The 25461-nt window shown below is 46.4% G+C and overlaps 1 protein-coding gene and 1 long non-coding RNA gene across 6 annotated transcripts in view; one reads left to right on the top strand and one right to left on the bottom strand.

The window, feature by feature from the left end:
* Positions 1–25461, bottom strand: part of Cuedc1 (CUE domain containing 1) — an 84386-nt gene that overhangs the window by 43878 nt on the left and 15047 nt on the right. The window contains exon 1 of one of the 5 annotated variants that reach the window (XM_074046147.1): positions 24184–24328. The exons of the other annotated variants lie outside the window; for them this stretch is intronic. The gene's annotated coding sequence lies outside the window, so the exon portion shown is untranslated. Of the gene's footprint in view, positions 1–24183; positions 24329–25461 lie in introns of those variants that run through there. 5 annotated transcript variants of the gene reach the window in all.
* LOC141413764 (uncharacterized) lies at positions 1538–6060 on the top strand. Its single transcript, XR_012438639.1, has 3 exons — positions 1538–1672; positions 2156–2276; positions 5483–6060. It is a non-coding gene; the product is annotated as an uncharacterized lncRNA (long non-coding RNA).

Here is a 25461-nt window from a genome sequence, read left to right on the forward strand (position 1 = left end):
AGACCCCAAAGAGCAAATACTGTATGATTCCATTTATATGAAGTTATCTCCGATAAGCAAATTCATAAGGCCAAAAAGTAGAATAAAGGTTTCCAGGGGCTAGAGGAGCAGGGAACAGGGAGCTATTGTTTAATGAGCACAGAGTATTTCTTTGGAATGATAAAAAAAATGTTCTGGAAATGGATTTTGGTTATGGTTAATGTGAATGCTCTAATGTGGCATTTTAAAAAATGGTTAAAATGGTAGGTATTATATTGGGTACATTTTACAGGGAAGGGGAGGGAGGGAGGCAGAGGAAGAGTTAAGGAGGGAGAGGTAGAGGGAAGGAGGGAGAAGGGAGGAATAAAGGGAAGGAAGGGAGGGAAGGAGGGAGAGAGAAAGAAAGAAGGAAGGAAAGAAGGAAGGAAGGAAGGGAGAGAGGGAGGGAGGGAGGGAGGGAGGGAGAGGAAGGAAGCTGGACACATAATTAAGGCAGGATGAGGCACTGGATTGTAGAGGACACTGAGAACCATGGGCAGAAGAGGGCACTACTTGGGCAGTTCAGAGAGAGGCAGCCAGAGCACAGGAAATCCTGGCCTACACAGAAGGGCTCTGTCCCCATCTGCATGGAGTGGGTCGAGACACAATGACACCCCTGTTGATGAGGACTGTTCACATGGCCTGCAGAGTCACACATGTGACAGAGCTGGTGGAGATGACAGTGTAGAGACACTTTCTCAACATTTGGAATCATTGAGTTTTGATGCACTAGGAAATTTAAAGGGTTAGTGTGTTAGAAAAGAAGCATGCATCTGAGATCCTCAGATAGAGATAGGGGGAGCAAGATCTTGGGGTGTAGAGAAAAGGATAGGAGTTCCGTGTGAGAGGGAAAGCCGAGTCTGCCTAGAGGGACAGGTTCTGCAGACAAGGACAATGCTCCCGGGCCCTAGGCAGTGGGAAAGTGGGGAGTGGGAGAATAAGAGGACTAATCCATCTGATAAATATAGACGCACCTCACCTTACAGTGGGGTTATGTCCTAATAATCCTACTGCAACTTAAAAACATAGTAAGTCTAAAATGCAATTAGCCTACCAAACACCATAACTTGGCCCAGCTCTCCCTAAACATGCTCAGTACACTTACATTAGCCTATAATTGGGCAAAGCCATTAATACAAAGTCTGTTTTATAGCAAAGTGTAACTCATGTAACTCACTAAATACTGCACTGAAAGTGAAAAACAAAAGTTGTAGTATGCTTTCAGTCCATCATGAACTAGAAAAATCCTAAGTGGAGCTATCATAAACCAGGGACCATCTATACTTCTTCAGGACCCCCACAACTTTTCTTGTTCCAAAATATATACATATATAAAACCTGAAAGAGCTGCCCTCCCATCCCCACAGTCTTGCAGAAGGCCAAAGTCCCTCTAACTCGAGGCTAGACCATTGGATCCAGAATGAGAAATGAGATACAATTGGCAGTATTGCTGAGAACCCTTGTGCTGGACCTCACACAAGTGTGTATGTCACTGTTCGTCCTTCCCAGGGGTGGGGACAAACAAGAATGGATGCCAGGTTCTGAGGCCTGGGACTGCCCAATGCAGTTCTTGGAGCAGTTTCCTGAGTTTTTTTACCCTACTTATCTCCATCACACAAGGACAAAGAGAAGCAGTGTATGGGGCATGTCTGTGGTAAGTGGCAGCTCTGTCTCACGTGAGATGAGTTTCAATAGTGGACTTTCTACAAGAGGACATATCCAGGAGTTTCCTAAAACACACCAGGTATTATTCTTTCCTGTGTGTGAGTCTTTGTGTGTGTGTTACACACATAAGGACAAGGAGGGCAGGTAGTTCTGGAAGATCCTGACAGGACACACTTCTAGAACTGTACTGTCAGGGCTGGGGATGTAGTTCAGTAGTTGAGTGTTTGCCTAGCATGCACAAGATTCTGGGTTTGATCCCCAGTACTTTAAAATAAGTAAATAGAACTGTACTGTCCAAAAAGGCAACCACTAGTCAATAAAACTTTAATTTTAATTGAAATTAAATAAGACTAAAAATGCACTGTCTCAGTCAGACTACCACATTTCAAGTGTTCTCAGTTGCCATAGCCATCACGATGAACAGTGCAGACTGTAAAACATTCCCAGCATGGCTGGATGTTCTGTCTGATAGTTCTTTTCTAGAATCCTGAGGAGCACCCTCCTCCTACGAGGAGCGAAGCCTTGATTTACAGTACCTGCAAGTGCTTTATTATGATCATCAGAGGAAGATGAGGACTGTGGATAGACCCAAGGTGAGGTCTGTGCCCTTTCACCACTGGTGACCTCAGCCTCATCCCAGATCAAAGCATTGCCTGTTCCCTGTGAAACCTAACACCCTGGGGCAGTGGGAAGCAGAAGTCCAGCAGGGAGCCAGGGCCTCCCAGATAGCCGTGTGTGTGTGTGTGTGTGTGTGTGTGTGTGTGTGTGTGTGTGTGTGTGTGTGTGTGTGTGTGTTGGGGGTGGGGGTGTAGGGTGTTCTTATTTCTTATCTACTGTTCCCTCTCCTGGGTATGTTCATGTGTTACCCTGGAACTGCCTTTTGGGGCTTCTCCAGTGCAGTAGGAAGGAAGGAATCAGAGAAAAAGGGCAGCTGAGAAGGGGTATGGGGCATCAGGATCAGGTAAGTGCTTATTAGAATAAAAACCCTGTTTCAAGAAATCCATGATCAGGAGAAGGAAGTGAACATAAAGAGGTTTTCACAAGGCCAGACTAGAACTGATTGTTTGGCCCTGTATTTCTGAACTAAGCAAAGAGAAAAAGAGATGAGGCCACTCCCACCTAGGCAACATGCACACAACGTCCAGTGATGAACTGATGTCCTAGACACCATCGGCTGACTTAACAGTCTCCGCGAGATTTCCCCCATCTGATTCAAAGCGGCCTCACTATCATTCCCTAATTTGTCCCTGTTTGGCCCTGAATATCAACCAAAATGACCTGGAAATCTGCAAATTGAGGGATGGGGGCCAAGCAGACAACACTCAGTGTGGGCATGACTGGAATGGAGGCCCTGAGGGGGAACCCTGTGAGTCTGGCTCTGCTCATGGATCCTGAAGCAGTTTCCTTTTTCAATTCAACGTTTTTAAAATTAAACAAAATAGATACAGAAAACATGTCAGCTTAATGAATTCTCCTAAGGCAAACTTTTTAACCCTTTCTCCCTCCCTCCCTTCTTTCTCTTTCCTTTTTTTTTTTTCTTTTGGCAGTACTGAGATTTGAACTCAGGGCCTCACACTTGCTAGGCAGGTGCTCTACCACTCCTTTTCTTTTTTGACAATATATGTTAATCTTGCCCATTGCTTGTCTTTTAAATATATGTCAATCTGCATCATCCTCTCCATCCCTTTTGTTTTGTTTTAAAATAGTCTTGTCATGTAACCTCCAACTTGCAATCCTCCTGCCTCAGTCTCCTGACTACTAGGATTATAGTATACACCACCACATCCAGCTCCCCTCCATCCCTTTTTGTCCTTAGAATTTATAAATTGAAGTACCCAGGCTGTTTTACTATAGCTTTCCCCCAAGTCTGAAAGTCATGAAGCAAATTTCCTGTACTGAACCTCAGTTACCTGCCTTGCCATCTCACAAGGCTCCTGTGACAATAAAAAGAGACAGCGAAACTGGGCTCCAGTGGCTCACACCTATAATCCTAGCTACTTGGGAGGCTGAGATCAGGAGGATCACAGTTTGAGGCCAGCCTAGGCAAAAGTTCTTGAGAACACATCTTAACCCATACTTGGGTGTCGCAGCTCATGCTTGTCATCCCAGCTACAGAGGAGGCTGAGATGGGGAGGATTGTGGTCCCAGACTAGCAAGGGGTGGGGGGAGGGGGTTGTTTTAGGAAGGTGGTGAGACTCCATCTCAACAGAGAAAATCTGTGTGTGGTGGCCCAGCCTGTCATCCCAGCAAAAGCAGAAATCTTAAATCCAAGTTGGTCTAGACAGAAGGCATCATCATATTGTCAAAATAATCAGAGCAAAAAGGACTGGAGGCATGGACTCAAGTGGTAGAGCCCCTGCCTCACAAGCATGAAGCTATGAGTTCACACCCCAGTACCACCAAAAAAAAAAAAAAAAAGAAAGAAAGAAAACAGTGAGCCTGAAATCACATAGGAAAAATGTTTAACATATTTTGTTAAGCAGAGAATGAAGGATGCAAATTGATATAAATGGCATGCTTTCAATCACATAAAGAAAAAAACAGAAGGAAAAGAGACCAGAAAGACATGTGTCAACATATCAATAATTGATATGAATTCTACCACCCAGGTGGAATTCTATATAGAAATCATGTTTTTCCACAAGTAGCATATTATAGAGTGATCCAGAGAGTCCAAGTCATTTTTAAGTATCCTAAAGAAAGGATGCCAAATAACCCAAGCATTGCATGCACATATGAATAATAAAAAAAGAAAGAAAGGATGCCAGGTGTGTTCTTTTTTTGTGACGGGACTGTCACCTTGCACTCTTTTGTTTATTTTACTTTTATTTGTTTATTTTTGGTGAGACTGAGGTTTGAACTCAGGGCTTCACACTTGCAAAGCAGGTGCTCTACTGATTGAGCCACACCTCCAGTCCACCAGGTGTGTTCTTAAAGTGTGGCACAGAGCTAATGTGTTACCATGCTTGCCCATTCTCCCTTCACAGTACCTCCCATTCTGCTCTGGGTTTCCACAGTCACCAAGAATTCAGCCATGTCCCTTGGCATCTCAAGCCTGCTTCTTTGATGCCTCCTTGGAGACCTCCCTGCCCCCTCCCCTCCCATCACTTCCCATCATCCCTTCCTATACATCACCCTCAGGGCTTATTAAACATGCATTGCTAGGTTCTATCCTCAGGGCTCTGATTCCCCAAGTTTGGGGTGGGGCTCAAGAATGTGCACATCTAACAAGTTCTCAGGGGCTGCTGCCACCACTGGCCCAGGGTCTACCTCTTGAGAACACTTGATTGAGCCTCTGCTGCCTTCCTAAACAAGCTCTGTCCAAGTTGGGCCAGTTTTGGTCTCTCTGCACCCCTCCTCCATCCCAGCACTGAGAGGTGGTCTGATGGAGGGAGCGAGCCCTAAGGGGAGGGAAGGAGTGAGCACTTGATCGCCATTGTCTTACAGGGTGGGTTCCACTTCTATCAGCTCCTAAGGGCCAAGACTGGGACAGATACTTCTTCAGTGGCCCCACCTCATCCTAGATGCATTCCTCAGGTTCTGAGGGGAAGTAAATTCTGTCTCCCACACAGGCTCCCAGTGACATCGCACACTGACTTCTAATTATTCCACTTACTCAGAACCTCCTGTATGCCAAAACTAAAATCTCTTTTTGGACTTGGGATGTAGCACAGTGGTAGAGCACTTACTGGAAGCACAAGACCCTGAGTTTCATGCCCAGCACCACAAAAAAATAAATAAAAAGTAATTTAAAAATTTTTAAATACATTTTTTAAAAAAAATTCTCTTTTCTTCACAGAGACCAGGTTTACAGCATGAGTTCTGGCACGAGTCTACAGAAAGCACATGGTGAAAAATCCTTCCAACAGCAGTCCACCAGTCCCCACCCTCTGCCCCAGAGACTGCAATGCACACACCACCCTGGCCCCAGATGCAGGTGTTGGTGCCCACCAACAAGCGCACACAATATGGCCACACCCTCGGGTAACCATGGTGAGGATTTGGGCACCCATTGTTTGCCTAGCTAAACCGCCCTGGACTGCAGGACAGGATTTACAGGCAGACATTGTTAGCAGAAAGATATCCAGGCAAGCAGGCAGTGCAACTGGGAACAATGGCTGTGAATGCAGAGGCCTGGAACCCACTGAAGGAAGGCAGGGAGACGCTGACCCTTAATAAAAAAAGTGGTGACTGTCTAGAAGTAGATCCTGTCCCATTTCTTCACACATCTGGGGGTTTAGACTTAAGCCTGTGGCCCAAAAAGGCATTTTGAGCAGGCTGAAGAGATTATGAATTCTGGAAAGTAGAGATTAGTTTCTTCTTGACTTTGGACAACTTTCACTTTCTGTGCATAAGTTTTACTATTTATTACTAATATTTACTGCTAAAGGAAAAAAATGAGATGATAAAGATTCCCTTTGGTAGAATAAAAGGAGAGATTAAAAGAACAAACAATAATACCGTTGTATAAAAGTAAAAGAAACTACAAAACAGCCTCGGTAGGAAAGTTCTATCAATGTCTCTTAGGGGAAGCCCTACCATGTACGGGCCTTCCTGGAGTAGTGTTTCCCAACTGTGGGGTGCATCAGGATCTCTGGGGACCCCCATAGCTCCCTCCAGAATCAGAATCTCCTGAGGTATACCTGATCCCTGACCCCCAAACTGCAAACAAGTCAAAAAGGCTCTGGGGTATTCTAGGGTGCTCTACTGAAGAAATATCACCCCAGAAGTAAGGTCTATTAGGTAGCAGGTCCTCATCTAAGAACAGTGCAAAGGATACAGGGGCAGTAAAACATGGATAGAGCCCAGAGGCCAGCTGGGGAGAAGCAATGTCAATACTGAGAGACCCCTTATTTCTGCCCCTGATCCCATATCTGTTTCTAGACAGGAAATAGCGTCCTCCCCATATAAGTTAACCAGTTCTCTTAGGACCTGCTGCTCTAGTCAATGCATGCTTGAGTCCCAGGCCATAACTACTTCTGGCCACTGGCCCATCCTAGCATGTTGGCCTGGTCCTAAGCCCTAACTCCTCAGCTGGTAGCCTCACCCTAACTGAGACTCTTTATTTCAAGATGTAATCATCCACCTTCTCCTCCAGGAAGTCTTCCCTCATGTACTCTTGGCTCATTCCCACACAGCCTTGGCCTGTTAGACCCCTCTCCTCTGCCATCATACACATGGCATCGCGAGAGTCAGTGGCCATAACAGATAGTTTTCTACCTAGAAAGTGGTCTCCTTCAACTCCCTGTCCCCAGCGCCCAGCTCAGAGCAGACAAATAATATGTGTATTTACGTTGATCCAAAGAAAGACAGCAGAAGAAATTTAAAATCAAGCATCTCCACTAGACACATTTTTTTGAAACTAGGGAAATTATTTTATTAGCACTTCTTGTGTATCAGACTGAAGACGGGGTAAAAGTGTCACGTGGCATTCCTGGTTCAAAGGAAAAAAGAGTAAAACCTGGGAAAACATGGCTACCTCAAATCCCTATACTCTGTGGCTTAGTGGTCACAGTAACCCCATAACTTCACCCTTTGGATGAAGTACAGATCCAGGTTGCTGACACAGAAGTAGGAGTGATTTGTCTCTGCGGAAAGTCCTCTGGATGAGGTAGCAGGGATACTGGTACATGCATCTGGGAGGCTTGGGAGTCAGCATTCCCCACTGGGAGCTCCAAGAAGTCAATCTAGAAATAGGGGCAGGGATAATGCTATGCCAGCCTTGGTGGGAGAGGACTTTTCTCTCCAGACAAAGACTCCCAGGGGAAGAAGAAGTGTTCTAGACTCCTAGCCCAGGTTGGGGACAGCAGAGGGCTGAGGGGTAAGGCCTGCACCTGCCCTATCTGGCCTCTGTAGACCCAGGGATAGTCCAGTGAAGAGGACATCCCACTAGCCCAGGTGCCTTACTCAAGAGAGGCCATGAAGAAAAACAGGAGCCCTGAATGGCATAAAAGTAGGCAGGAAATAAAATTTACACACACTCAACAGGAGTAATTGAAAATGAACCATATGCCAGCACTTGGCAAGGTGCATCCACACAGTCTTTATTTGATTTTCACACCAACTCAATGAGGCAGCTACTATTCTCCTTGTTTTACCAACAGGAAGCTCAGACATTGTTCTGCTAGGAGGGAAGGCAGCCCTCAAACATTGGGTATGTTTGGTCTAGGCTGAAGAGAGATTTAAGTATCTTTGAGTAAAGTATTACAGGTACTTGTTCTTTGTTGCCCATCTTTCTTGAAGACAGAACAAAATAAAAGGGCATTTAGGTTAGATTCCAGAAGAAACATTTTGACTGTAAAGAAGTGTTACGGAGGTAAGTTCACTTCACAGGATAGATCTGTGAAAGCTGCAGCTGTATCAAGTGGCTATTCTGCAGACAGAGGACTGGACAACTTGGTCTTTACCATCATGTGGGTACCACCTACCATGCTCAGAGCTCTTTTTAGGCAATGTGGCTCTACCTCCAGTTTCAAGGGAGGCTTTTGGACAATGCAAAATCTGAGGTCACACACATCCTTTGCTAAACTTAACAAGTAGATGGGCCAAGAATTTAGATATTAAAATGAAGCCTTTTTTTTTTTAAGGGTTTGGTGTTTGCTAATGTCACACTAATGGGGTTAGTGTGACTACATTAAAGTTAGCACATGTATTATTGCTGAAAGCTGACCGTTGTCCCTGTTGGGTAGTGAAGATCATCAAACTAGTAGTGACAGAGATGACAGGCAGGCAAACAGCTCAAGCAGAAAGCTGCTGGCTGCTTTAAGAAGCCCCTCCCTGCCTGCTGTCCTCCCCACTCCTGATGAGCAGGGAGGACCTCTGGTCACAAAGCAGATCTGCTGCTGCCAGGGGCTGCTTAGGCCAGCATTTGTGCTTTGGCCCAGAACAGAGAGCTCCTGATATGTTGTCATTAGCTAGGAAGGCAGAACACCCTGGGGGGAGAAAGGGGCTGCATTATAAGTAAGACCTCCTCCTGAATGTTTCATTTCCAACTGGTAGCTCACTGGTTTGAATCTAACACAGAATTTACTATCGATCTATAGAATTATAGAGCAACCATAGGACACTACAGTGTTTACCCACATGTGGATTTTCCTTAAGGTAAAAGGAGTCCCATCACCAAAGCCTGTTCTAAACCTCTCCAATCTCTCAGGAGAAGCTAGGTCTTGGAAAGGTCAAAGGCCTTGCCCTCAAGGTTGTGCCAAAGAAGCAGAGTTGGTGCTAGTTCACTGACCCCTACCAAGCAACCATCCCAGGTGGCCAGCAGCTGCCTCTGAGAATACAGTGGGCAGAGGGGGGTTGCAGGCATTTATAAATCACTGCACACCCTGCTCCATCCCAATGACCTCATGATGTGGAGGCAAGACCACAAAGGGCATGCCAGGTCAGGAGCCACGCTGTGGGATCCTAGCCTAGAGGACTAAGCCCCACCTCCCAGGCCACCACAAGGCCTCCTGTCAGTCTCTGTGATGAACCCACCTCCCCCTTTGGATCCCAAAGGGGAGGGGGTAGGGAGCACCGATTTGCCCAGAGCAAAGGCAACACAAAGGCTGCACCTGTTGCCATGGAGACACATTGGGGAAAGCAAAGGAACAAAACAGAGGAAGAAACACAAGCCTGTCACCACCTTCCGGGCCAGAGTGATCGATGTTGGCGGGCCAGAGCCCCGACAGGAAGACAGCGGAAGGATGAAAGGTAATCAGCAGATCTAGAAGCCACACGGGGAGCCCTTTCAGTTGGCAGAAAGGAGACAGGCTTGGCCTCACTCTGCCAGCAGGCCTACAAACTCTCCTGCAGGGCCCCACTCTTGAGAAAAATCTTGAACAAAAAATTCCTGAACAGAAATCCAAAGTGACTGATTATTCATATCACAGGGATTCTTTGCTTGACAAAGGGATTCCTGGAAGTACCCCAGGGTGGTTTGAAGCTTTTGTTTTGTCTCATTACTTCTCTGAGGCTGAGGAGAGAGCCAAGAGAGTAACTTCCAGAGGCAAGTTTGTAAGAAAAGTCCACAAAACACCCAAGGGAAAGGGATGGAGGAGGGGGGATAGGACTCTGCTTATAAAACATCTGCTGGGAGAGGCCCACAAGAAAACTGGGAGGGTATGGCCTTGAAACAGAAGGGTAAGTGATGGAGGTCATCTGACAGAAAGGACACAGGGACCAAAGAAAGAACAGGGGAAATTGGTCAGCAACAGGTGTCCACCAAGGACCCTCGGGTGACCACAGAGGGGGTCATGGACACTTTCCAAGCCATTAGGCTGAGAGAAAATGTGAAGAGCAGCCCTAAGCTCCCAAGGGGCCACAAGAAAGCAAGAGGCTTGAAATGTCTCCGAGTGAAGGCCAGCAGAAGATGCCAACAGAATGTTCAGCAGATGGCAGGGACTTAAGGGCAGTCATAAGAGCCTCTTGGCTTGCTCTTGACATTCATCAGGTGACACGTATTAAGCACCTCTTCACACATGTCATCTTGGAAAGAGGACAAGGCCAGGCACAAGCACACTCTGCCCTTGGAGTCTCACCAGGACTTCAATGCACTGGGTCTTTTCCTGCATATAATTCCTACAGAGAGTAAAAACCAAGGAGAGCAACAGTTATATTTACACAGCATGCTGTGTGGGCCAGACACTAAGATATCATAGTCTCCTTCATCCTTTAGGCCACCCCAGGAAGAAGATACCATTCTTTTCTCACGAACCGGGAGATGGGCGCAGGGAAGTAGTAACTCGTCCAAGGTTATGCAATTGGCAAGTAGCAAAGCCTGGCTTCAAACACAGCTCTGCCCAGCTTCAAAGCCTGTGAACACTACGCCAAACACCTGCCATGTGAGCCCCACTTAACAGACAGAGGATGAGACAGTGCAAGTGAAGAGTACAGAGGGAGAGGTTGAGGATGGATCCCGAAGGGCAGCTCTCCTAACCCTCCTCAAGGTATTTTTGTCTTATGATGCCTTCCCTGGGAAAGCCAGCTGGTTAGGGCACATGAACTGCTCTGTGGCCACAAAGCACTCTCCCATTCTGAACCTCAGTTTGCCCCTCTGTAACATGGAGGCGTGATTCTAGGGTAAACCCACTCTAGGACAAGCTCTAGAATGAGCAGTGGAATATATACAGGACAAAGCCCTGAGCAGCATCTCCAGGCCTGTCATTCAATGGTTTTCCCACCAGGTACATTTGGAGAACTTGGTGACTTCCAGAGGTATTCAGACCTAGATGGCTTTCAGGAAATCAATTTCTACCTGAACTCTTTCCTAAAACTGATCTATCTGCTGGATACCCCCTGGGTCTGCAGGTTCTTTCTCTCTTCACAACAGCCCTCTAAAACGTCCCAAAAGAGGGCTGGTGAGTGGCTCAAGTGGTAGAGTACCTGCCTAGCAAGCATGAGGCCCTATGTTCAAACCCCAGTGCCACCAAAACAAAAAAGCTTCCCAAAAGAAGCGCCCACTCCAGCCACCCAACTTTATGCCATTCCTTGCCCTGAGGGGTAAAAGCCACCAAAGAGCCAACCAGAGAATGCTGTCCTCTAGGGAAAGTCCCAAGAGGACAAAGGGTTTCCTTATGTCACTGAGAAGGCTGCTGGCTTTATTTTTGTCTCTATTTTATCTAGCCATCTGCTAAGGATTAGACTTAGGAAGCATGGACTCTAATACAGCGATACCCATTTAACACAATTCCTTGAGTAAAAAAAATGGAGTCAGTTTTTCTGACCCAAAGTATGACTGACTGACTGGTTTCACCACAAGATCCATTTTTTCCCACTAGGCTAGGAATTATGGCAGACAATTTCCATCACTACCTGGGCTGAGTCTGTAGTGCTAAGGCTTTGACAAGAATATATTTCAAGCAAGTATAGGACATATAACAAGCCTGGAAATAGTCTACTTAAAGTTATGATAAAAAATGTGTATGTCAGTCTTAAAATGTATGAAGGAATCCATGGTTTTTCAAAATTCTTTTGATGGGGTAGGAGCAAAAGAAGTTTGAGTCTGTTGCTTTACCTCCCTGGAGTTATGCTCAAGGGCTCTAGCCCCCTCTCTGACAGACCTGCTGCACATGAACACAGTAGGTTCTTGAGAGGAGACAGCTGCTGTGCATACAACAAACACCAGACCTTCATCCTAGATGTATTTTCACTTCTGCTGCTTCTTAGCTATGTGGACCTAAGTCACCAAACCTCTCCGGGTACATGGGTAGAATGCCATACAAGGCATTTTCAAAATCCTGATGATGATGATGATGACAACGATGATATCAATGACATTAAATGAATAATAGAGGAGTCTATCATCACAAACAGCCCCAAACAGTAGCCAAGCAACGAGCATTTTCTGTTTGGCTTAGACCACTTTATGCTATTTGTCTCTAGATAATAACAGTAGCTAATATTTATGTTGCCCAGCACTGGACTGAATACTTCATAGGCCCCAGCTCCTTTTGTTTTTATAGCAATCCCATGTGTCAGGTGCCATTCTTATCCCTGACTCACAAGCAGAGAAAGCTGGTGTACTGAGCTAGCAACTACTGGCCCAGTGGGTGTGTTTTATTCTACAGCCCAATTTCTCAAAACCCTCCCTCCTCATAGTGCAACCTTCGAACAGCAGCATCCGTATCAACTCATTAGCAAAAGCAGGATCCCAGGACCTGGTCCAAACCTACTGAATTAGAACTTGCATTTTAGTAAAATCTATGAAGGATCCATATGTACATCTGGGTTTGAGAATCACTGCTCTAAACCACCAGTCTGGCTCTTTAATCATCCTGATTTTATCCGGCTGAAGGTAGTATTAGAATATTTGCTTTCTCCCATGCACACATACATAGCTGGCAATTAAAGCAAGCAAGATGGTTAGGGATTATAATAATCCATAATACATATGCAAAATGCAGTTTTAAAAAAGGGCTAGGAGAATTCGCATCAACTGCTATTAGTGGTCTCCTCTGAGGAGTATGGGGGTGGGGGCAAAAGGGCCTTAATATTATTTAAAATTTTAATAAAAAGGATGCGACTATATCTTCATTATATAATTAAAAAAGGAAAGCATGTTTTAAAATATAAGCACACATCACTGGAAATTATATTTTATGAGTTCCATCTATCCAAGGCTACTAACAGCAACTAGCTTCAGACCCTAGAAAGCCAAGGTAGTCAATAGGGAGTGCTAGTGAAATAAAAAGAGGCTCTGGACTATGCTCAGAGCCAGGAGACCCAGAGTCAAGCCCAGGCTCTACCTCCAATTTTCTATGGGCCTCACAGCTCTCATCAGTCGGCCTGTTTCCTCTGTTAAAGAATAGGGGTGACCTATACCCCTTCTCAGCCCCATAGTGTGGATAAAGGGATCAACAATGCAGTGAAATGCATAAAAGGCCTTTGGGAACTTCAAGGTACTGTATGATGCATGGGGCAAGTGTTTTCTTGAAAAGAAGAGAGATGAGAGAAAAAAAAAAAAGCAGTGAAAGGTTTACCGTCACTCATTCCATTCTCTAAACACAGATATTCCATGACTTTATAAGGAAGATATACCAGAGTAACCTGGAATTAGATTCCGTGGGAGCCTTAGGCTGATTCTCAAATCCTTATTCAAACTTAGAAGTTAGGTTTGGACATGATTCAAAAACAGGAAAAGAAAGGGCTATTTCTCAATGTGTAGCCCATTTTATTTTGTATTTCTTGTCTTATTTCTCTGCAGGCTCAAAGGTCCTCAGAAGGGTCTGTGCCCCTTCTGGCTGGGCCCCGTGGCTGCATTGCTGTCTGTGACTCCTGACCAGTCATTCTCACCAGCCCTGCTTCCCAGCCGCCTGCCACAGGAGCAAGAGACTTACATGGGGCTTGTGGTTCTGCTCAATTCCGGCTGATGCCTCATTTCCCACTTTTTTTTATAACTCAGATTGCAGAACTGGAATCGAGAGTTACCCTTAGTTCATCTGGAAGTTGTGAAGTTTTGGTGCAAAAGGTAAAGACACTTGCTCAAACCCATACAATTAGCTTCAAATAAATAGAGTTCGGTCAGGTTATCTGACCCCAAAGTCTATGTTTTCTGTATGACCTTTAGAAATACTTTCTTTCCTTAAGACTTCTTTGTCATTCACTTGCAACTTGTCTGACCTCATCCCCTAGCCCTTCATTCTGGGAGACATGAACCTGAGGATTAAAAACCACTGTACTTTTCCTCAAACTGAATGATCCTGAAGCTACAGACTGAAAATACCATTGCAACTGAAAGAATCCCCAGCCAGATGCTCCAGGCAGAACAAGACATGTCTAAACCGTTAGAATGTGAGTTACACTAAAGTAATGACAAAAGAAATCCCCAGGGCAGACAATTCCAGCCTTACTACCTGTGGGGCCTTAGACCACTCAGTTCATTTCCCTGAGCTCAGTTTTTCCCTGAAGACAGGGAGAACACCAGCGACTTTCAGGTTTAGAATCAAGATGACGGACAAGAAACAGGCTGGCAGAGTGGCTGAAGCAGTATAATGCGTGCCTAGCAAGTGTGAAGCCCTGAGTTCAAACCCCAGTAACCACCAAAAAAAGAAAAGATGACAGACAAGGATAAAGCTCTTCATGCACATTAGGAGATCCATAAACGACAACTACTACCATCATGGTCACCCTGATTTGGAACCACCTTGCCCAAAGACCTGGGTCTAAATCAGTTCTCCTGTCTAGGTGCACATCAGAATCACCTAAGGAATTGTTTTTCTCTTGTTTGTTTATTTGTGACAGGATCTCACTATGTAGCCCAGGCTGGCTTTGAACTCTTCGTCCTGCTGCTCAGCCTTCAGGGTGCTGGGATTACAGGCATGTACCATCATGACCAGCTATTTTTCTCTTTTTAATACCCAATGCCCAGATCTTATTTTCAGGGATTCTGATTCATTGGTCTGGAGGTTGGTCCTAAGGACCAGGACTTTTTTTTTTTAATTTTTATTTTTTTATTATTCATATGTGCATACAATGCTTGGGTCATTTCTCCCCCTTGCCCCCACCCTCTCCCTTTCTACCCACTCCGCCCCCTCCCTCTCTCCCCCACACCCTCACTACCCGGCAGAAACTATTTTGCCCTTATCTCTAATTTTGTTGTAGAGAGAGTATAAGCACTAATAGGAAGGAACAAGGGTTTTTGCTAGTTGAGATAAGGATAGCTATACAGGGAGTTGAAGGACCAGGACATTTTTAAAAAGCTCTGCAGGTAATTCTAATGTGCACCTGAGGCTGAGAATCGTCAAAAATCAGCGCTTCTCAACCTTTAATGTTCACATGAATTTCCTAGGGATCTTCCCAAAATGTAGGTTGAGACTAAGTAGGTTTGGAGTGCGATTTTTATTTCCAATGAGTGACTAGGTGATGCTAATGCCAGTTGCTCCATGGCCTCAGGAAGAATGGGCAGATGGGTGGAAAGTTATAGGAGTCTTCTTCCCTTTTAGTCTTATAGGCCAGCTCTGTCCAGCCAGGGTAGACTGCCCTGCCTGCCGTAAGCACTGTCAACAATGTAATCTCATATTGGGGCAGAAACCCAGAACCAAAGCCTGTCCCCACATGACTCTCTCTTTGGCTTCCTGTTGGGGTTTTGGCCACAAGTGTGGTCACAAAGACACACCAGCAAATGAATGGTGGCTCCACACCCTGCATTCATTTAGAGCTGACTTCTCAAGATCAGCCAAGGAAGAAGTTAGAAGTAAGGCTCCTAGTTACTTCCACTTGGGTGAGCAGGAGGCTTTAGGAGACTATGGACTGACTTGGCAGGATGTCCCAGCCACAAGGAGCTGGAACAGGAGCAGCTCTGGCCAGCCAGACTCTTCTGATCACCCAAGCAGGAAAACTTCCTGCCTAGAGCTGGCCTGGCAAAGACGCATTGAAGGGGCTCTGGGAAAACGTGAGCAGGAAAGGGACTGGGTGGCCAAGCCCCCCTGCCTTTCAGGTTGGTACATTTTGTGAACCTGAACATCTGACTGGGCACCTACTATGTACCAGGCAGTTTTACAGAAATACTTTCATTTGATTTTCACATTAACTTTGCTAATCTAGAATTTCTTTTCATTGTACACATGAGGAAACTGAAACTCAAGGGGTAAGTGACAAGCTGGATTGGAATCCAGCACTGCCCAATTCTTCCTACTCCTTTATATTGCCACTCAAAGACTCTTAAATCACTCAGCAAGGGTAAAATGTATATAAACCAACAGAACTGCAAGTGGCTTTAGGTCTTTAAGATGAAGGAAAATCCTTATTAAAATAATTATTAATCATTAGTATTATCAAGTGTAATTAAGAGATACCAAGAGAAAAAGTTGGTGTCTATCTTACGTTCAGGGTGGCTAGCAAGAGCCTGGCCTCAAGTTGTTGCTAGCAGCCCAATGCCTCTGGAAAGGTGAACAGTACTTGGTGTCTGCAGGGCGAATTCCCAAGAACCCCTGGGGGAAGAGCCTAGCTGTAGGGTAGCAAGAGGCCAACAGCTCAAGGAAAGAGATCAAGCAAGTCAGAGCACCATGTTCCTGGCACCTAGGCCACTGTGCCTGGCCAACGCTAGAAATAAGGCTCAGTTAACATGCTGATGGGCCTGAGAGCCAACCTAAACCTGTGTCCATTCCCCTACCCCTGCATCAGCCACAAGAAGCTTCCTAAAGCAATCAGAGGGCACTCAAATAAGTGTCCCACTCTAAGGACTATAGAGAGGAGGGATAAAGAAGCCATGCCAGCAGCCTCTGTGCTACCAAGGCCCCAGCCCTATACTTTTTTTTTTTTTTTTGTGGTACTGGGGCTTAAATTCAGGGCTTTCACCTTGAGCCAATCCAGCCCTATTTTTGTGAAGGGTTTTTTGAGATAGGGTCTCTTGAACTATTTGCCTGGGCTGGCTTCAAACCGCAATCCTAATCTCTGCCTCCTGAGTAACTAGGATTACAGGCGTGAGCCACTGGCACCTGGCAATAAATGGCTCTTGACTTTCATGCTCCATGAAGTTCTGAGGCTTGAAATAAAGATGAGTGAGGGAAGGAAATCCTAAGCAATGGTATAGCCACAGGACGAAATATTTCACAGCCACTTAAAACCATACTGTTTCATTTTAAATGTTGCATGTAGTACATGATAAAACTAGATTCAAAGTACATAATCGGTAAGATCACAGCTAGTTTTTCAAATCTACACAGCCGGGTGCCGGTGGCTCACACCTGTAATCCTAGCTACTCAGGAGGCAGAGATCAGGAGGATCATGGTTGGAAGCCAGTATGGGCATAGTTTTTGAGACCCTATTTTGAAAAAAAGCCCCATCACAAAAAAGGAATGGGTCAAGATGTAGGCCCTGAGTTCAAACCCCAGAACTATAAATAAATAAATAAAATCTATACACAGTTTTAAAAAATAACAGAGGGACATACAACCAAATGTTATCAGCAGCAGTATTTAAATGATCAGTATAATGATTTTTATTGAGAGTGAAGCATTTTCCAGTTTTTCTTTAATAAGCATGTAAACCCAGGGGAAAGAGGCTCACTCACATTCTGACCCAATTTAGCACATCTGAGAACTGCTAGGGTGCCACAAACCCACAGGCAGCCCACAGCAATGAGCTGAGGTGGACACAGCTGCAGTCCAGAGGCCCTCTGCACTATCGTGGTCACATGTGGACAAGCAAGCCTGGGGGTGCCTTCCCAAAGAGTTGAAATTCTCCAGGGAACAAAATGAAAGACCCATTTGCCTTTCAAGTGCTCTAAAGGAGTTTGGCAAAAGACACCAAACTGAAACAGTGCAGACAGGTGCTCTGCCCTAGGCGGAGGCAGAGGACAGCTGCCCAGTGGGATTCAACATCCTTCTGAGATCCCCAGCACAGGGGTAGTCCCTCCTGCGCTGCCACCGCCAGGCAGGGACATAAAAGACAAGCCTCCCGGGGGCACCTATGTGAGGGAGAATGGCAGGTCCCTATGCTATGTGCAAATGTGAGCAAGGGAGTTAAAAGGCAGGAGCTGCAGCAGCTGCGTCCAAAGAATGCTAAGTGCAGGAGCTGTGGCACCTGAATGAGGCCTGATCCTGCTGGGAGGTAGATATGCCAGGTGCCCCATTAACAACCCCCCAAGCCCAATTACTCCCCTAAAACAGGTGTAACTCCTACTCTAGCTACCTCATCAATACATTTACAGATCAGTGAGAAAGCTATGGGATAGCGCTTCTAAAAACTAGCAAACTCTGACCAAATGGAAGGTGTTGGTAGGATTTGTGGGATGTTATTTTAAAGTGGGGCATCTTACTTCCCTTCCAAGCACATTTGTTATTTTTCCAAAGCACTCAGGCATATGCCGGAAACAGGGTTGGAAGGGGCTGCTTTAGGAGGGAAGGAAATGGACTGGGAGTCTGCTGCCTCCATGGCAAGGAAAGGAAGACACAAAACCAATCAAACTAGGAAGAGGTAAGGAGGTTAGGGCCTCACGTCCCTGGGAACGAGGCCAAGACGAGAGAGAAGCACAGCTGGGGGAAACAGGCCATGAAAACAGACCTGCAATTGTTCCTGGGACAGCCGGCCACGATGCACCCGGCACTGGCCTTGCCGCTTTGTGCATTAATGTAATTAAGGCCCAGTGGGGGCCAATGTTTGGAATCCTTTAACTCAGGCCATTCTCACAGCACAGTGGAGAGGGTGTAGGGCTGTAAAGATGTGGCAGTGGTTTTCTGGACAGCTCAGCTAAAAGTGGGCAGCAAGGGGCAGGTGGGTGTGGACAGCAGGAGATCAAGCCCTCATTCCTGGGTGCCTCAGAGGCACTTCTTCCTCCTCTGTGCAGCCCCAAAAGCCCCCCTGCAGGCTGGCCACTGCCCTGACCCCACTTAACACTCACCCTAATCTCTGGGGATACAGAGAGCCTGAAAGCTTGGATAGCAAAAGAGCCAGAGTTAATTAAGGAAAGCAAAAAACTGTCTGGTCCTCATTGAGGTTTCCCTCCTCCCCATACTCTCTGGGTTGGTCTGGTTTCAGGGAAGTTCCCAAGGCAGGGAACTCCATGCCTGGAGCCCAAAGCAACCACAGCACATAGACTTATTGGACAGAAGCAGTGGTCTAGAGGGCTTCTAGAAACCTCACTCCAAAGCTCCCTGACCCTCTCATATTTCCCAGAGCCATGTCAAGGGATCCCCCCTACCCATATGAAGAAGAGCCTCACATTTACCTACGAAGTACTTGTTGCTATGCCACAAAGGCAGTACAAGCTCTGCCTATCAAGGTGGAACATTCTATTTGCTAAACAACTCATGCAACCCAAGCATTAACAAACCTTACCTCATCTAACCTTCCAACTACCATAGCTGGAGGTACAATTCTTATTCCCACTTTAAAGATGGGGAACCTGGGCTGGAGGCATGGCTCAGGCTAAGTACCTGCCTAGCAAGCAGGAAGTCCTGAGTTCAAACCTCAGTACTGCCAAAACTAAAAATAAAAGATGGGGAACCTGTGGCTTAGAGAGGATAAGTAACTACACAAGTTCAACAAGCCAGCAAGCAGTAGAGGAAGGATACAGACCCCGGCATCCAGGTCCTAAACCTGTGCATTTAGGTCCTGTTCTCTCTGGATGGCCTCTTAGATATGCACTGGACAGGTGAAACAAGCCACATGGAGTTTGTAACCCGGTAGGAAGTTCTTAGTCAAGGCTCTGTGAGGTTTCTGTGAGGCCCATGGACCTGCTGCAAAACCGAACACACAATTTTGTATGTCTACATGTGCATGCACTTTTTAGAAGGGGTATCAAAGTTCTATCTAGATTATCAAAGGGTCTGAGACAAAAAACAAGGGTAAGGACCAATGATGTCTTGTTAGGTTGATTCCAGAAAACAGATTTTTTTTTTTTTTTTTGAGGTACTGAGAATTAGACAGAGCCTCTAGGCAATTACTCTACTCCTTGAGCTATACCTGCAACCCTTTGGTGCTTAGTTTATTTTTCAAATGAGTTATTGCACTCTTTCCTAGCCTGGCCTTGGACTTTGCTCCTTCTACCTCCTGAGTTGTTGGGATTACAGGCACGTGTAACTATACTTGGCCCCCGGAACACAGATCTTCTGACTTGAGTTGAATCCTCTACTTTTTCACTTCACTTCTGTGCTCTAAAGAAATAACCAAGAGGGCAATCGCAATTTCCCTAGAAAAGAAGAATGTACCAGCAGCCTGAGAGTTATAGGCAACCTGGCACTGAAAACATCCAGCAAGCCTGCTTGGGAGACGGTATCCAGTACATACACTGGGTGGGGAAAGGGAAAGAGTTAACAGCTGGGCCCTGTGGAATTAAAGGATTTTCTACACAGTGTTTATTACTTCTTACCAGCACTTAAAAACAAGTTCCAACACTGTCTCAATTTTGATCCTGGATTTTGCTTGGATCCACATAGAGAAAAACCCATTACCAGTACCCCCAAATGACCAGAATTAGCAGGGAAGGAAAAGTTGCTGTTCTAAATTAATTTGCTACAGTTTTAAAGACCACTGTCTGTCTAAAAACAAGGGTGTCTCTTAGCTAAGGCCATTGTCCTTATTTCAGATGCCCTAAGACAGTAAACAGTAACAATGCTGTTGACAATATGTGACACCCAATTATTTAGCAGATATTCTGACCACACGACCACTGAGCTCTGTACTTTAACCACTCTTCTTTCTTTCTTTCTTTCTTTTTGGTAGTACTAAGGTTTGAATGCAGGGCTTCATGTTTGCAAAGCAGTCACTCTACTACTTGAGCCACACCTCCAGTCCATTTTGCTCTGGTTATTTTGGAGATGGGGTCTCACAAATTATTTGCCAAGGCTGGCCTTGAACTACAATCCTCCAAATCTCAGCCTCCTGAGTAGCTAGGATGACAGGTAGGTGCCTGGCTCACTCTTATTTCATTTAATCATCACCCCAACCCTACAAGCTGGGAGCATTATCATTGCCAATTTAGAGATGATGAAATTAAGGATTAGACAGGCTCACTAGCAGCTCAGGAATACACAGCAAGTGCATGGCAGTGCCAGGATTCAAACTTGGATCTATTTAACCCCCCAAGTCAGGGCTCTAGACCATGGCCACTAAAAAGCAAATCTGCAGACCACCTACAAACAGCTAGTTAGAAATCCTTGGCAAGAGAAGCACAGAAAAGGAAAGTAGAAAAGGTTTTAAAACCCTTTCTGGCAAGTTGGTATTAGCACAACATCCAAGCATGTGATCTGTGGACTTGCATCTCTGAACAGGGAATAGAGAAGCTTGGATGTTGTCAGACTTGTGCAGACTGGTTATGCTCATGGATCCCTGAACAAGTGAAAAAAAAAAATGTCCTTCAACTCAGATCATTTGAGAAGGACTGTTTTAAAGCACTCTGCAAAGCCTTGGGCCATATAAGATGTTCAAAGGAGGCCTCCAGCCATCCCCAAAATCAGCCCTCAGCCACCAAGGCCTTTTCAGACTCTAATGTGCACACATACCACCTTGTTAAATTGCAGATGACTCAGAAGTCCTCAGTGGGGCCTGGGACTCTCCATTTCTAACCAGGTAATGTTGGTGCCACCTGTCTGGGACCTGGCTTTGAGTAGCAAGGCTCTACCTAAACAAGCCCACAGGGCCACTAGACTGATAGGGAACTCTCCTTGACAGAGCAAGTCAATGCAGCAAAGGGACCCATGCCAGGCTCGTCACTCAGACTGTCTGCAAGAGACACTGAGCATTGAGCTTGCCTCATAGGCAGTTTTTGCAAAACATCTCTTCCCTACTCCAGGCTGACCCTGGGACACACCGGGGGCCTTTTTTCCTAATTACAGAATCAGCAGCCCTTCTGTCTCAAGGGCTTGAGGGAAGGCAGAAAAAAGCAACACAGAAGCATCTGCAAACATTCAGAGGAATGCTAGCCATAAGTGTACCCCACTAGGAGGAGGCCTTGTGAGAACACTGTGCCTACTTCCTTACTCTGATCATGCCAAACTGCAGCTGGGCCTCAGACAGTGATGCCCTGGAGAGTACACAGGCACATTAGGCAGTACTTTTTACTTCTTAAAAAAAAAAAAAAAAAAAAAAGGATAACATCTACTTAAGAAATTTCTTAAGAAATTTAAGAGTTAGAAACCTCAGAAGAAAGGGCATGTTGTGGTCAACCCAGAAGGGTGGAAACCACCACTCTGTGGCCCCTCCTACAGCCAAGAACCACAAGCAACTTAACTCCAAACAGGAACGGTCCCCTCTTTCTCAGGTAACCCTCACAGCACTTGTACTTCCTGGAAATTCCTGTGACTAACTTCAGTCTCTCACTCAATTTACAGCCCAAGGAATGAAGGACTTACTAAGGGGACAATTTGCAGTGAAAGCCTCATATCTCTCATTCATTCAGAAGATTCACTGACTTATTCACAGCATAAATGAAGCAACTGCAAGTGCCAGGCACTGTCAGGCAGCACCTACCACAGGGACTCAGTAGAATAGGGCCCTTTCCTTCACCTTCCTCTAAGGAAGCAGCGGACAGAGGATGGGAGGGTCATGCAGCTGTTGACTAAGTCCAAGGTCCTGGACTGGGATAAAGTGAGTAGCTCTCATATGTGTGGACATAGACAACATCAGCCAGAGAGGGACTAGGCATTTGGAGTGGGTGGTGTCTAACAGGGGCTCCTTCACTAGACTCACAGAGGGTGAGAAAATGCTTGAGGGTTACTAACACACAAAGCACCCAGTAGAGGGCAACCAAAGGTATCAGGACAAGACACAAATCTAGGTCCAGGGAGCAACAGGCTGAAAAAAAAATCTCTGGATCTTAGGTGACTCCCATCAAGCCAGGGACCTCTTTCTCCTCTGCAAAACCAAATCACCTTGTCCTACCTCAAGCCCTGCTGCATGCATCACAAATCCCTACACGATGCCCCCACTGCAGTCCTCTCCATCTCACCACATTCCTCCCTCTCTTAAATACTGCTGGAAACACCTCCAGAAGGTCTGGTCCAGGCACTAGAGCAAGGGTTCTTGACATTGGGCACTATCAGCATTTTGAGCCTCCTCTGTTGGCGGGGAGGGAGGCTGTCTTTTGTACTGGAGGATGTTTAATAGCATCCCTGTCCCCTACCTACACTGCAGCACCATCACCTACAGTTGTAACAACCAAAAATGACTCTAGACACTGCCAATGCTTCCTCAGAGGCAAAACTGTCCCCCTTCATGACCCACTGCATGCAGGATTCTCAACCCTGCGTGCATAACAGAAACACTTATAAAACTCATACACTTCTGAACCCCATCCTATGAAGGCAGAATCAGATGTGCGGTGAGGTGGAAAACCGCTGAATGGGGCCACTCTCCAGACATTTCAGACCTCTCAGCCTGATCTGAGATTCTACAAGTCAAAGGAATGTCTGTCACTTCATATGCCCCAATGTTCTTCTAATGTTCTAGTGGGTCACTCCAGTATACCATGTCTCCCCAGAGGTAGGAACTGTATCTGCTTCTTCCCACTCTCCACAAAACCCCAAGCCAGTGTCTCTTATTTTATGCTTATCAAAAAAGTTTGGAAAGTTTATGAGTGCCCTTCACCTCAACTGCAGATGAAGAACCCGCTTTAAATAGCACCAAGTCACCCAAATTTCAGCATATACAAGAATTAATTACATAGGGAGAAGCCAACAGAAAAGATGGGTATGCAGGAGAACCTAGCTACTGGATTTTGGTTCCAGGGTCCAACCCCTGAATGAGACTCTTCATGTTCTCCTTCTGCTGTGACTGGCCTGAGTCCCAGCCTGTGAACCTACAAACACACCAGAATGGAGGGCAGGAGGCTAGGTTGCAGCAATGAGCTCGAACCTACACTACTGGACGCCGCTTCCTCAGGCTGACAGTGACTTGAGAACAAATGAACCCAGACCCAGGAGGGGTCTTTCAGGGCCCCACTTCAGGTTTGGGATTTTTTCCCATACCTCCCTCAAGGATTCCTAGGAGTATCTGGGGACCAGACAGTCCAGCCCAGCATTCACAGATGTATGCCTCCTGCGTCCCCAACCCACCCAGCCACATTTAAGGCTGCCCTTGCCTGCTACCCCCTCAGACAAGGCTTAAGAGGAATGCAGCATCAAAGGAGGGTATCTGGATAAGGACCCTGATCTTCTCAAAGAAGTGGCAGCACATTCACCACTCATTTACTCACTCACTCACAGACACATGTGATCTAGGAGCTTAGAGAACAAACATAGCATCCTTCCTGGTTTATGTATGTGGGTAGTTTAAAGACAAAATGCAGGGAGAGGAATCCTGGGACCAAAGACAGCAGAATATCCCAGCACCCATGATCAGCTTTCTAAAATTTACTTGCTAATTCATAAGAATGAAAATTGCCACTATGGTCACCTTTCATTTCATCAACACTTTTGTATTCGCTGTAAGATGTTACAGATGTGATATTCGGTGCCTGTGGGATGAGCCATCCTTAAAGATCTGCTTCTGGTGACCCTGGTCGGCTTGGGAAATCAGTGTAAGGCATGGGGCCTTCCACTCTGAGGTGGCCAACATGACCGTGACCTTTCTTCACTCACCTCCATCGTACACACAGCCTGCTGCCTAGAGACTGAAGCACTCCACTGCTTACTCTTCATTCTCCAGAAACTCTGGAAACTGGGGCCTCCAGGAAATATTCCCTGGGACCAGGGCAAAGGGGAAAGTAGGCATGACATTTCCTCACAGACAGGCCAACTCCATCCCCACTGCCCTCCCTCCTTCCCTCCCCAGGTTTGAAAAACCCCAGCAAGCTGGAACCAACCGAAGGGCTCCCACAGGGAACAAGGCCCCCTTTGAAAGCCTGCGTTTGCCCCAGCTGCCTGAGGCCAGAGGTTGTCATGGACACGGTGCACCATTGCCAGCCAAGCCTAGGCAGGCCTAGTAGAACAGCCTCAGAACCCAGACACCCCACTCCAAATCTATTCTAGGGGTGCTACTGATCTCCAAGTACCTCCATCCTGGGCCCCCCCACCCTGCTGTTAGAAGTCCTGATGTTCACCCAATCCCCAAACTGAAAACTTAACCCTGGAGGGGATGAAAAAGGACTAAGGCCCCTCCTCAACAGGACAAGGGGAAAAACGAGGGATTGCAGTAGCCTTGCTGGTGAGCAGCTGCTGGCCACGTCCACACAGCCTCCCAGCCTGCAGAGGAACTGCTCTGCCTCCTGGGCCAGCCACTGGCCCGGCTGCTAATGGGAATGACTTATTTATGTAATTCATTATCACTGTGTCCTGGAGCCAAGCAGGATCAGGCAGAGGGAGTCCTCAGCCATGGAAGGAGGAAAGGGAGGGGCTCTCCTCTGGCCTCAACCTGAACCTAGCAGCCAGCGGGTTGCGGGAAACTGCAGGGACACAAGGACAAAGGTGGCAAAAACAAGGACCAGGTCTGACAGTGTGGGCTCTGTAGGGTTCCAGAGTGCAGGTAGCCTTGGACTGGCCCTCCTTGGCTCCACAGGCCTTCCTAGGCCCTGTCCGCAGAGAAGGGAGAAGGAGCTGAGGCTCTGAATAATTCAGTCCTCAAACTGCTCTGTGGCCAGAATGGTTTCTTCGTTTATTTTTTTACTCTGAGCTCTGCAGTTTCAGGATGAGAAGTACTCTAATCCCAAACCAGAGACTGGTTGTAGAGCCCACGCCTCTGAAGTGCCCGGCCTCAGATGGAAGGGCAGGAGTCTCGAAACGTCCAGGGTTCTGCAGAGTCATCCCTAAGGTCCACCACAGGGGCCTAGCTAAACAACAGGGAAACAAATATAGGGAGTATAGGAGAAGTGGTCTGTGCTGGCTCCTTGTTCCTGGGCTGTGTCGCCACCTGAGCCAGAT

Source organism: Castor canadensis, chromosome 11 (assembly GCF_047511655.1).
Source record: "Castor canadensis chromosome 11, mCasCan1.hap1v2, whole genome shotgun sequence".
In the NCBI taxonomy this organism is placed as follows: Eukaryota; Metazoa; Chordata; class Mammalia; order Rodentia; family Castoridae; genus Castor; species Castor canadensis.